General features: G+C 41.3%; 4 non-coding genes across 4 annotated transcripts; all 4 read left to right on the top strand.

The window, feature by feature from the left end:
• Window positions 1-4,125: 4,125 nt before the first annotated feature.
• On the top strand, window positions 4,126-4,316 carry LOC141214073 (U2 spliceosomal RNA). The gene has a single exon (XR_012283403.1). It is a non-coding gene; the product is annotated as a U2 spliceosomal RNA (small nuclear RNA).
• A 1,118-nt stretch (window positions 4,317-5,434) lies between these two features.
• LOC141214046 (U2 spliceosomal RNA) lies at window positions 5,435-5,625 on the top strand. Its single transcript, XR_012283377.1, has one exon. It is a non-coding gene; the product is annotated as a U2 spliceosomal RNA (small nuclear RNA).
• Window positions 5,626-6,740: 1,115 nt separating this feature from the next.
• Window positions 6,741-6,931, top strand: LOC141213898 (U2 spliceosomal RNA). The gene has a single exon (XR_012283232.1). It is a non-coding gene; the product is annotated as a U2 spliceosomal RNA (small nuclear RNA).
• Window positions 6,932-8,046: 1,115 nt separating this feature from the next.
• On the top strand, window positions 8,047-8,237 carry LOC141213897 (U2 spliceosomal RNA). The gene has a single exon (XR_012283231.1). It is a non-coding gene; the product is annotated as a U2 spliceosomal RNA (small nuclear RNA).
• Window positions 8,238-13,305: the final 5,068 nt, after the last annotated feature.

Below are 13,305 nucleotides of genomic sequence, written 5' to 3'. Positions count from 1 at the left end.
CCTCCTGTTGTTCCTGAAACTACTACAATGGTGGAGGAAGTGGTGGATTTTATTCCCACTGTGGCTGAGGTGCATGATATCACTGTAGAGGGAAATCTTGGAGACCAGGTGCAGCCTGACGTGGGTGTGGCACCACCTGTAGAGTTGCCTTCTGGGTCAGGGGCTGAGACGGCTCTCAGTGAGGTAATTGAGGAGGTGGAAAGCTCTGAGGAGATGTCTGCCCCAAGTTCCGTTGACATACAGTGGTCAGTTTCTCCAGAGGAAATAGAGGCTGCCAGGATGCCTTCAGCTGAAAATGCTGCCATCGTTTGTAAAGCCTTGGCCAAACAGAAGAAGACTGGTAAAACTGTAAAGAGGTTACGAAAGAAGAAATTTGAGTCTTTTGAGTCTCACAACCCTTTTTCCGTCCTATCTGACTCTGGGGAGGACTCACATTTGAATGAACCTTATAAGGCCACTCCCATATCACCTAGTGAAGGTTTCTTAGAGGAAAAGGATGTGGCAGGCTTGGAGAGCCTATTTGAATTTTCTGAGGTGGCCTGAGACATGTTGATTTCCTTTTCTGGTCTTCCCGGTCTCCATAACCTGCATTGACACCTATGGTCCTGCGGCTGAAAATAATCTCCCAGAATGTACGTATGTTTGCATCAGCGACAAAGCGTGCCACTGTTCTGGACTATTTGGCATCTAAGGGCTGTGACATTATATGTGTTCAAGAATGTGGTTTATCTAAATTTCCTAAACAAAATGAGTGGCTGTATGGGGAGGCAGTGTGGTCCTTTTCTAATACTAACAGAAATGATGGCATTGGAATCCTTATCCAAAACAGAGACATTCGCTTAAAACAGAAAACTATTATTCTGGAAGGAAGATGTGCTTGTATCACTCTATCATACCTTGGTTGGGACTTTAAACTAATTTGCATATATGCAAATGTGGTTAAAAATGAGCGCTTATCACTCTTCAAAAAATTGACTTTTTTTTTGCATGGCAAGTTGCCTGTTTTTGTTATTGGTGACTTTAACTGTATTTTTTCAAAAGAAGCAAGGGCAGGTTCATGGCAATCTAAAGTGGATGTTACAGGTAATCTATGGAACCAAATGACTAAAGACTTCTCCCTTAGGGATGCTGTGTCGGAGAAGCCGGGACCTTTTACATATCATTCAGATGATGGCCATGCCGAGTCTAGACTGGACTATTTTTTTGTTTCCTCACCGGCAGTTAAATGTGTTAAGTATTCCCAAGAGAAAGTTTGCTTCTCTGATCATGAGTGTTTGCTTGGGGTGTTTGAGGTGGATGGTTTTTTCTATGGCAAAGGGAGGTGGCGGATGAATGTGAGTGTTCTGGATGACAAGCAAGTTTTCAGGTGTTTTTCAAAAAAATACCATGGTTGGGTGAGGAGGAAAAGGGATTTTTGCAATATCTTGGAATGGTGGGTGTGGGTCAAGGTTAGAATTAGGGATTTTTTCAGGAAAATTGGCTATATTAAGGCTAAAAAGAAGAGATTATTATATACACAAATAAATAGGAGGATTTCCTTTTTGCATGAATGTAGAGCTATGGGTATAGATGTTAAAAGTGAGTTGGTTAAAATGAAGAACGAAATGGGTGATTGGATGTTTGGACGAGGAAAGGAAATCATATTCCGGTCGAGAGTGAAGTTTAGTGAACAGAATGAGAAATGTACGCGCTTCTTTTTTAAGAAAATGTGTGGTGGTAAACGGGATATGCATGTGTTAGTGAATGATAAGGGTGATGAGGTACATGGTGAGGGAGTGATCAAGGAAGTGGTTAATTTTTATAAAGGCTTGTATGGGGAGAAAAAGTGTGATTTGGGGAACGAGAATGAGTTTTTGCAGGTACTTGGAAATTTTGTTACAGAAAGTGAAAGTCAGGCTTTGATGGATGATTTAACAGAGAAAGAATTGTTGGGTGTGATCTCCAAGTCTCCGAAGAACAAATCCCCTGGGCAGGATGGAATCCCATGTGATTTTTATGCAAAATATTGGGACGTTGTTTCTCAGGATCTGTTTGAAGTCATGAAATCCTTGTTTGCCGGAGTGAGTATGCCTGAGTGTATGAAGGGAGGTTTGGTTGTGTTATTGTTTAAAAAAGGTGATAGAAAGAGGCTAGCCAACTGGAGACCAATTACGCTGCTTAATGCTGATTATAAGATTTTTGCGAAAATTTTGGCTTGTCGTATGAGAGAAGTGATAGCATCTGTGATTGAGGAGGAACAAGTGTGTGCAGTGCCTGAACGGAGGATACAAGAGAACATTTGTCTGGTGAGGGATGTGCTAGAGGATTGTAAGAGTAGAAAGAAAGGTGTGATTGTATGTGCGCTTGACTTTGAAAAGGCCTTTGATTGTGTGGCTCACGTGTTTTTGTTTAATGTGTTGTTGAAGATGGGCTTTCCAGAGCGCTTGGTTAGATTGATTATGGGAATGTATGAGGGTGCTAGAAGTGTGGTGCAGGTGAATGGTTTTTTATCTGAGTCTTTTGAAATATTGTCAGGGGTGAGGCAGGGATGCCCGCTTTCTCCAATCATGTTTATTTGTGTGATGGAGCCTCTTCTCCAGCTTATTAGAAGGGATACAGTTTTAAAGGGGTTTTTGATCCCTGGCTGTGATGGTAAGGCTATTAAAGTGATTGGTTATATGGATGATGTGTGTGTGTTGTGTGATTCTGAGAGTGATGTCGCAAGGGTTAAATGGTTAGTCCAATGTTTTTGTGTTGCCTCTGCTTTCAAAATAAATTGGGAAAAAAGTAAGGTTAAGGGATTTTTTAGTAGTAAAAAAGTGAGTGATGCAGATATGGAATGTGTGGAAGGGGGGATTAAAGTGTTGGGGGTGTGTCTGGATGAGAGTTTAAAAGGGGACAAGAGTTGGGAGGATCTGGGTGGTAAAATTGCAAGGAAATTGGAATTATGGCGTCTGCGTGATCTGTCCTTTACTGGGAAAATTTTAATCATTAAAAGTATCATTCTCCCTATGCTTATTTATGTAGCTTTGATTTTTCCCCCATCTGTTGGAGTTTTGAAGAAGATTAATAGATTACTTTTTGTGTTCCTTTGGGGCAGTAATATAGAGAAGGCCAAGAGGGAATTTCTTCATAGGTGTAAAAGGAATGGTGGCCTAGGATTCCCTAACATCGAGACTTTTATTGGTCTGAATTGTATTAGTTTTTTTGCAGGACTTTTATTAAAGCAATCCAAGGCTGCATGTATGTGTAGATACCTTGGGGGCTCCGTCTTCCATCGGTTAAAATGGATGAATTATGATAACTGTAAACCTACTGCTTATGTATGCCCTTATTGGTACCTACAATTGGAATGTTTTATCAAAAAATTTCATCTTGAGAAAGTTCAGATGGTGAGTTTTCTGAAGAATAAAAGCATGGTGAAAAGGATGTGTGCGGATAATAGGATGTGTGAAATTAATGGGTTAAGGTCAGCTGAAGCGGAGGATGTCTGGTGTAAGCTGGTCAAACATGATATGTCTAACAAACAGAAAGATTTAGTTTGGATGTCTTTGCATGGGATTTTACCTGTGAGGAGTGTACAAAAAAGGAAAGGGTTGGCGGTGTCTGAAAGGTGTCCGAGAGAGCGGTGTGGGTGTAATGAAGAGGTCCATCATGTTCTATGGTCATGTAGGTTTGCGAAGGATGTTTGGTCTAAATTGGGTGGGTTATGTATGGAATTGACTGGGGTGAAACATTTGAATTTTGAAATTGTCATGTTTGGGTTATGCATGTTAAACCGTGAAAAGGATAGGATTTTGTGGCTGTTTTTGGCTTGTGTGAAGGAGGTTTTGTGGAATTGCCGGAACTTGTATGTGTTTAAAAATGAGCGTTTTGAGGTGGATGATTGTGTTAAAATGGTCCTTGAGAAGTTATATTTCTATTATAAGTGTGATATGAAAGGTGGGATGGATGCAGAGGGAGTATGGAAATTCCGGAAATGGAAACATATAATTAGTCTGTAATTTTGTTTTTTTCTGATGTGTATATTGCATTTTTTCAATTTAACTGGATAATAAAAGAAACCATCATGATGAGTTTTAAACGATAAATGATTGTGGAATGGTTGTTTTTTTCAGATGAGGAGACGACCTTTTATTCTGCATTATTGTTTTAAACCTGAATGGTTTTGTAAAAGAAAAAAATCTGTTCTTATCAGTTTAATATCTGATACGTCCCCTATCTGGGGACCATATATTAAATGGATTTTTAGAACAGGGAGATGGAAAAAGAGCTTGCTCTGTCCACTCCACGCATTGACCTGGTATTGCAGTATCTCCAGGACCGGTGCACCCCTTCTTTAATGCAGTTTCTAAAATCAGAAAGAATTGAATTCAATGTTTTTTGTTCATTTTGCTTGTTTGTCGGATTTTGGGATGGACTCTTTGGCTTTGCTTTTCTTCTCCTCATTGGATTTTTCATGTTCAAAGTTGCAGAAGCCAGATTACAAGCTCATTTTGGTTCAACTTCAGCAACTGTGCATTGCATTGCCATGTAATGTGATGCAATGCTATCTTTCTAGCTCTCCCTTTTTACTTCCTTTTGGATAAACAGACATATTAGGCAAGCATTTTGGAGCTTTCACCTAAATAACTACAGGTGGTGAGATAAGCTGCACAATATAATTGACCTTTCAGTATATTGTTGCACACACACCATCTATTTAGCAAATGCCCTTGTTATCAACAGCAGCCTTTTAAACTCACCTGAGCTAACAGGTATGTGCGCTGGTTACTCTGCTGCGCTTAAAATTTCTTTTTTGGTTTGCTACAATGCCTTTTCTGAAACGTTGTCTCCCTCTGCTGGAACACTGACTTCTTTCATTTAATGCCTGCAGACTATAAAAGAGAACCCAACCCAAAAAGTTTGGTTGATTAGTCTGTGGCATTCTGTTAAACTGTTGCTTATGGCGGTCTCTGTGAGCTTCTCAGCGACATTCAGCCAGCCAGGTATCCTGCCTGCAGTAGATGGAATGTGGCAATGGAACGCTGGCTGCGCGTGTCATAATAGGCTCTGAGCCTTTATATACCTGTGCACAGCAGCAGCCACCTTCAGTCTGCTGCTGGACAGCCAGCAGCAGCAGCAGCAGCAGGAGAGGTATGTAATCAGGAGCCCTCCTGCTAAGGGTAGACAGCTGCTCGTTCCACCCCACCCCCCGCCTTAATTGGTTCTCCTCCCTTCCAACGGTGTTGAGGCGGGTGGGAACAGCAGGGGGTGAAGGTGCTGTGTTTAAAGAGGTGGAGTTATGCAGATCTAAAACGCGTGGATTGCAGCAGCAGCAAGCCGAAAAGTGCAGGCATGTAAGGGATCTAGAGGTTGACAACATGTCTTCTTAACGGGAGTCCAGGAGCTCATCTCCACAAATGGACTTTTCAGGATCCTTGGGTGGCTCCGTAGTTTGAAACCAATTCTGGTTATCGCTTCTCGGCCTTTTGGCTAAGATCAAGTGTAGTATCTGTTCGTATCAGTTTAATATCTGATACGTCCCCTATCTGGGGACCATATATTAAATGGATTTTTAGAACAGGGAGATGGAAAAAGAGCTTGCTCTGTCCACTCCACGCATTGACCTGGTATTGCAGTATCTCCAGGACCGGTGCACCCCTTCTTTAATGCAGTTTCTAAAATCAGAAAGAATTGAATTCAATGTTTTTTGTTCATTTTGCTTGTTTGTCGGATTTTGGGATGGACTCTTTGGCTTTGCTTTTCTTCTCCTCATTGGATTTTTCATGTTCAAAGTTGCAAAAGCCAGATTACAAGCTCATTTTGGTTCAACTTCAGCAACTGTGCATTGCATTGCCATGTAATGTGATGCAATGCTATCTTTCTAGCTCTCCCTTTTTACTTCCTTTTGGATAAACAGACATATTAGGCAAGCATTTTGGAGCTTTCACCTAAATAACTACAGGTGGTGAGATAAGCTGCACAATATAATGGACCTTTCTGTATACTGTTGCACACACACCATCTATTTAGCAAATGCCCTTGTTATCAACAGCAGCCTTTTAAACTCACCTGAGCTAACAGGTATGTGCGCTGGTTACTCTGCTGCGCTTAAAATTTCTTTTTTGGTTTGCTACAATGCCTTTTCTGAAACGTTGTCTCCCTCTGCTGGAACACTGACTTCTTTCATTTAATGCCTGCAGACTATAAAAGAGAACCCAACCCAAAAAGTTTGGTTGATTAGTCTGTGGCATTCTGTTAAACTGTTGCTTATGGCGGTCTCTGTGAGCTTCTCAGCGACATTCAGCCAGCCAGGTATCCTGCCTGCAGTAGATGGAATGTGGCAATGGAACGCTGGCTGCGCGTGTCATAATAGGCTCTGAGCCTTTATATACCTGTGCACAGCAGCAGCCACCTTCAGTCTGCTGCTGGACAGCCAGCAGCAGCAGCAGCAGGAGAGGTATGTAATCAGGAGCCCTCCTGCTAAGGGTAGACAGCTGCTCGTTCCACCCCACCCCCCGCCTTAATTGGTTCTCCTCCCTTCCAACGGTGTTGAGGCGGGTGGGAACAGCAGGGGGTGAAGGTGCTGTGTTTAAAGAGGTGGAGTTATGCAGATCTAAAACGCGTGGATTGCAGCAGCAGCAAGCCGAAAAGTGCAGGCATGTAAGGGATCTAGAGGTTGACAACATGTCTTCTTAACGGGAGTCCAGGAGCTCATCTCCACAAATGGACTTTTCAGGATCCTTGGGTGGCTCCGTAGTTTGAAACCAATTCTGGTTATCGCTTCTCGGCCTTTTGGCTAAGATCAAGTGTAGTATCTGTTCTTATCAGTTTAATATCTGATACGTCCCCTATCTGGGGACCATATATTAAATGGATTTTTAGAACAGGGAGATGGAAAAAGAGCTTGCTCTGTCCACTCCACGCATTGACCTGGTATTGCAGTATCTCCAGGACCGGTGCACCCCTTCTTTAATGCAGTTTCTAAAATCAGAAAGAATTGAATTCAATGTTTTTTGTTCATTTTGCTTGTTTGTCGGATTTTGGGATGGACTCTTTGGCTTTGCTTTTCTTCTCCTCATTGGATTTTTCATGTTCAAAGTTGCAGAAGCCAGATTACAAGCTCATTTTGGTTCAACTTCAGCAACTGTGCATTGCATTGCCATGTAATGTGATGCAATGCTATCTTTCTAGCTCTCCCTTTTTACTTCCTTTTGGATAAACAGACATATTAGGCAAGCATTTTGGAGCTTTCACCTAAATAACTACAGGTGGTGAGATAAGCTGCACAATATAATTGACCTTTCAGTATATTGTTGCACACACACCATCTATTTAGCAAATGCCCTTGTTATCAACAGCAGCCTTTTAAACTCACCTGAGCTAACAGGTATGTGCGCTGGTTACTCTGCTGCGCTTAAAATTTCTTTTTTGGTTTGCTACAATGCCTTTTCTGAAACGTTGTCTCCCTCTGCTGGAACACTGACTTCTTTCATTTAATGCCTGCAGACTATAAAAGAGAACCCAACCCAAAAGGTTTGGTTGATTAGTCTGTGGCATTCTGTTAAACTGTTGCTTATGGCGGTCTCTGTGAGCTTCTCAGCGACATTCAGCCAGCCAGGTATCCTGCCTGCAGTAGATGGAATGTGGCAATGGAACGCTGGCTGCGCGTGTCATAATAGGCTCTGAGCCTTTATATACCTGTGCACAGCAGCAGCCACCTTCAGTCTGCTGCTGGACAGCCAGCAGCAGCAGCAGCAGGAGAGGTATGTAATCAGGAGCCCTCCTGCTAAGGGTAGACAGCTGCTCGTTCCACCCCACCCCCCGCCTTAATTGGTTCTCCTCCCTTCCAACGGTGTTGAGGTGGGTGGGAACAGCAGGGGGTGAAGGTGCTGTGTTTAAAGAGGTGGAGTTATGCAGATCTAAAACGCGTGGATTGCAGCAGCAGCAAGCCGAAAAGTGCAGGCATGTAAGGGATCTAGAGGTTGACAACATGTCTTCTTAACGGGAGTCCAGGAGCTCATCTCCACAAATGGACTTTTCAGGATCCTTGGGTGGCTCCGTAGTTTGAAACCAATTCTGGTTATCGCTTCTCGGCCTTTTGGCTAAGATCAAGTGTAGTATCTGTTCTTATCAGTTTAATATCTGATACGTCCCCTATCTGGGGACCATATATTAAATGGATTTTTAGAACAGGGAGATGGAAAAAGAGCTTGCTCTGTCCACTCCACGCATTGACCTGGTATTGCAGTATCTCCAGGACCGGTGCACCCCTTCTTTAATGCAGTTTCTAAAATCAGAAAGAATTGAATTCAATGTTTTTTGTTCATTTTGCTTGTTTGTCGGATTTTGGGATGGACTCTTTGGCTTTGCTTTTCTTCTCCTCATTGGATTTTTCATGTTCAAAGTTGCAGAAGCCAGATTACAAGCTCATTTTGGTTCAACTTCAGCAACTGTGCATTGCATTGCCATGTAATGTGATGCAATGCTATCTTTCTAGCTCTCCCTTTTTACTTCCTTTTGGATAAACAGACATATTAGGCAAGCATTTTGGAGCTTTCACCTAAATAACTACAGGTGGTGAGATAAGCTGCACAATATAATTGACCTTTCAGTATATTGTTGCACACACACCATCTATTTAGCAAATGCCCTTGTTATCAACAGCAGCCTTTTAAACTCACCTGAGCTAACAGGTATGTGCGCTGGTTACTCTGCTGCGCTTAAAATTTCTTTTTTGGTTTGCTACAATGCCTTTTCTGAAACGTTGTCTCCTTCTGCTGGAACACTGACTTCTTTCATTTAATGCCTGCAGACTATAAAAGAGAACCCAACCCAAAAAGTTTGGTTGATTAGTCTGTGGCATTCTGTTAAACTGTTGCTTATGGCGGTCTCTGTGAGCTTCTCAGCGACATTCAGCCAGCCAGGTATCCTGCCTGCAGTAGATGGAATGTGGCAATGGAACGCTGGCTGCGCGTGTCATAATAGGCTCTGAGCCTTTATATACCTGTGCACAGCAGCAGCCACCTTCAGTCTGCTGCTGGACAGCCAGCAGCAGCAGCAGCAGCAGGAGAGGTATGTAATCAGGAGCCCTCCTGCTAAGGGTAGACAGCTGCTCGTTCCACCCCACCCCCCGCCTTAATTGGTTCTCCTCCCTTCCAACGGTGTTGAGGCGGGTGGGAACAGCAGGGGGTGAAGGTGCTGTGTTTAAAGAGGTGGAGTTATGCAGATCTAAAACGCGTGGATTGCAGCAGCAGCAAGCCGAAAAGTGCAGGCATGTAAGGGATCTAGAGGTTGACAACATGTCTTCTTAACGGGAGTCCAGGAGCTCATCTCCACAAATGGACTTTTCAGGATCCTTGGGTGGCTCCGTAGTTTGAAACCAATTCTGGTTATCGCTTCTCGGCCTTTTGGCACGATCTGTAGTGGGTTGTGACATTGGGCTGAAGGTTACTGTGGTGGCAGAACCGATTCTTGGCCTTTGGAGATATCCAGTGCTGCTTTTGGGAATCGGTGCTAAAGCTGCAGTGCCTTTTCTTTACGGAGGACGGTGTGTTGGAGGGAGGACGAACTTCGTGGAGGCTGCGATCCGTGTGTGATATTTTCCTTGGTATCTGGAAAAGAAGAGGAAAATCATGGAGACAAGGAGAAACCCTGGAGGAAGGAAGGAGAATCAAGCAAGCAACCCGAATGATTATTTCTCGGAGGAGCATCCGCTGAAGGACACCATCAGGTTCGTGGTTGCTCCTGACCACCGGCAGGTGAAAGATTCTCAATTTATTTTCAATGTTATTTGTAAGCTCTTGAAGATCGACAAGGAGCATCTTTTTTGCTTTCAATCTTTTTTTTCTCGAGGACTTTATGATGTTACGCTTAATAAAGCCTCGCAGTGTGAAAGTGCCTACGCTCTTTATGAAGTAAATAAAGAGAAGGTAGAGCTGGAGGGGGTGAAAGTAATCCCCTCTTTTCAGTTTTCAATGAAAGTACTGACGATTCATTTGTTTAGTCCATTTATTACAGACTCTGAGGTTGAAAGTTACCTATCAATGTATTGTGACAAAATCATCCCTAAGAGACGCGGGGAAACACAGTTTGGAGTGTGGAACGGGAAACGTGTGTATGTGGTATCATTTAGGAAGAACCCGAATGAGGAGGGGGGCGTGTCCAGACCTCCGCCGCAGGTTTATATCAACCATAGCCGCGGTTATTTATTCTTCCCAGGGATGCCACACTACTGCCGTGTGTGTAAAAAATATGGACATCTGGATGCAGAATGTAACAAGTGTTTTAGTTGCATGGGTACTCCTCACCAGATGGATGAGTGCCCTAAAAATAAGAAAAAGGATGTAGAGGAGATGGACACATCGCCTGAAGAACAGCAACAAGAAGCTAAAGACGATGTGGAAGCAGGCATTGCTGCTGAAGAGGAAAAAGGGGAAGAGGAGAAAGAAAGGAGTGAGAAGGAGGAGACAGAAAGAAAGAGAAAAGAGGAAGAGGAGGGACGGGCAATGAAGGAGAAGAAGAAGGAGGAACGGGTTAAAAAATCACAAGAAGAAGAGGAAAGGAAGTTGGAAGAAAGGAAGAGAAAGAAGGAAGAGGAAAAACAGAAGAGGATAGAGGACATAGAAAAAAGGGCCATGGAGATAAAGAAACAGATGGAAAGGAAAAAGAGAGAAGAGCAGTAGAAAGAAGATAAGAAGAAAGAAGATAAGAATGAAAAGAAGAAGATAGAAGAACAGAAGAAAGAAGATCAGAAGAGGAAGAGAAGAGTCAAATGTTGCAAGAAATTTCTCCACTAAGTAAAGGGAGTAGTTGTGGAGGGGAAAGTGATATTCCAGAAGTAGTGGAGTCCACTCCTACTAATTCCCTGTCGCAGAGCTTACCTTGCGCGCAGGTACAAATGGACTGCACAGAAAAATCTCTAAAAAGAAGTGTGGATAGAAGTGATAATGAAGGAATACCATGTGGTGGGAAAGTAAAGGCATTAGAAGCAACAAGTCTGCTGGGGAGTGTGTCATCTTCGGATGTATCAGATCTGGAGGTAGACCCATCTTCTCCGGCAGTAGAGAATGAGGGCGGAGGGAAGAGCCCTGCACTAAATGTTAGAAGATGATCCGCTCAATGTCCCTGAATGTTCAGGGGTTTAACGACCTATATAAGAGAACTGCTTTATATGATTTTTTAAATAATGAAAATATTGATTTTATCTTTCTACAAGAATGTAATTTGACAAAAAAAATAAGCTATGAATATTTACAGGGTATATGGAAGGGTAACTTATGCTTTTCTGGTGGGAACGAGTCAAAAAGTGATGGTGTGGGGTTTTTATGCTCTAAAGATTGGGAGATTGTAAATTATGAAGAGATATACCCTGGGAGGATTTTAAGAATTGATGTGCAGAAAAATGGGAAGAAAGTGAGGTGTTTTAATGTGTATGCAAATGCAGAAAAAGCCTTGAGATTACATTTGTTTGAACTGTTGCAGCTGTTTTTACCTGGAGTAGATCCATTAGTTTTAGGTGGGGATTTTAATTGTCATTTAAAAAATGTAAAAGATGGGTCAGCTTCATGTCTTAGAAATATTTTAGCAGCTTTTAATCTTAAAGATACATGGGCATTAGATGGACAAAAAAAGGAGCATGAAGTCACTTGGGTGGGGAGAGGTGTTTCATCCAGAATAGATTATATTTTTATATCTCAAGCCCTAACATGCTCAGGTTTTAAAACGCATTCAACACCTTTTTCAGATCATAAAATAATAGAATGTAGTTTTAAAATAGAATCAGATGTGGATAAAAGACCGTCACACTGGAAATTTAATGTATCCCTACTACAAGACGAGGTGGTTATGGAAGGTTTTAAAAAGCTGTATGAAAAACTGAAGCTAAAAAAAACGTTTTTTAAATCTATTTTTAATTGGTGGGATTTTGTCAAGAAGGAGGTAAAAATATTTTTTATTAAAGAAGGAAAGAAGAAAGCTGCTGCAAAACGTATTTTTTATAATGATCTTAATGCTAAACTGCAATGTTTTTTTCACCTTGAAAATAACGGATGTGATCTGCAGGAGGCGATCCGAACAACAAAAGAAAAGATCCAAAACTGCCTGAAAGAAAAAGGTAAAGAAATTATTTTTAATTCCCGAGTAAAAGTTTTAGACGAGGATGAAAAATGCACAAAATTCTTTTTTAAAAAAATATGTGACAAGAAGGATTATATGAAGGTTTTGGAAGGAGAAACAAGTTTGGAGGGGAAGAAGATGAAAGCAAAAGAATTTTATGATGATTTATTTTCTGTTAAAAACACGGATGTGTCTCTAAAAAAACATTTTTTAGAAGGACTGGAAAAAAATTTTAATGCGGAAGATAAATCTTTTTTAATAGGGAATTTTACTAAAGAGGAAGTTTTTAATACAATTAATACGCTACAAAATAACAAAACGCCGGGAGCAGATGGACTACCTGTTGAATTTTACAAGTGTTTATGGGAGATCATGGGTGAGGATTTTTATGAAGTAATTTTAGAAGCAGAAGCATCTTTTAGTGTCCCAGAGTCGTGGTGGGAGGGTCTTATTGTTTTATTATTTAAGAAAGGAAATAAAGAACTGATTAAAAATTGGAGACCAATAACCCTTTTAAATACGGACTGTAAGGTATATGCAAAGTTACTAGCAAATAGATTAAAAAAGGTAATCGGCTCAGTAATAGAAGTGGATCAGACGTGTGCAGTGCCAAATCGGAGAATCAGCGACTCATTGATTTTAATCAGGGATGTTTTATGGGATGTTTTAGACAGAAAACAAAAGCTTGCTCTAATTACTTTGGATTTTGAAAAAGCGTACGATAGAGTTGCCCATGATTTTTTATTTGCAGTTTTAGAGAAAATGGGATGCCCGGATGTTTTTAGCAAACGTATTAAATCTCTTTACAAATCATGTTTTAGCAAAATATCTATTAATGGTTTTTTATCTGATAATGTAAAAATAAACTGTGGCGTTAAACAGGGGTGTCCCTTATCCCCTATTCTTTTTATTTGTGCAATTGAACCACTTTTAGCAGCTTTTAGGAGAGATAAGGTAATCAATGGTTTTTTTATTCCCGGGAGTTGCAATGAACAAGTTAAAGTGGTGGCATATATGGATGATGTGACGGTTTTAGTTAAAGACACTAGAAGCATGAACAGAGCCATAAGAACAGTGGATTGGTTTGGGGGCGCATCGGGTTTTAAAATTAACATGGAAAAATCTGGTATTTTAACTGTTGGTGATTTTATTGTAGATTCTGAGTGTAAATTAACAAGAATGAATGAAGTAAAAATTTTAGGTATTTATTTCTCAGAGTCAGGTGGT

Source organism: Phyllobates terribilis, unplaced genomic scaffold, assembly GCF_046119375.1.
Source record: "Phyllobates terribilis strain yellow unplaced genomic scaffold, ASM4611937v1 Scaffold_213__1_contigs__length_3403324, whole genome shotgun sequence".
Classification (NCBI taxonomy): domain Eukaryota; kingdom Metazoa; phylum Chordata; class Amphibia; order Anura; family Dendrobatidae; genus Phyllobates; species Phyllobates terribilis.
The sequence above is the reverse complement of the archived record's forward strand: the minus strand, read 5'-3'. Positions and strand labels throughout refer to the sequence as shown.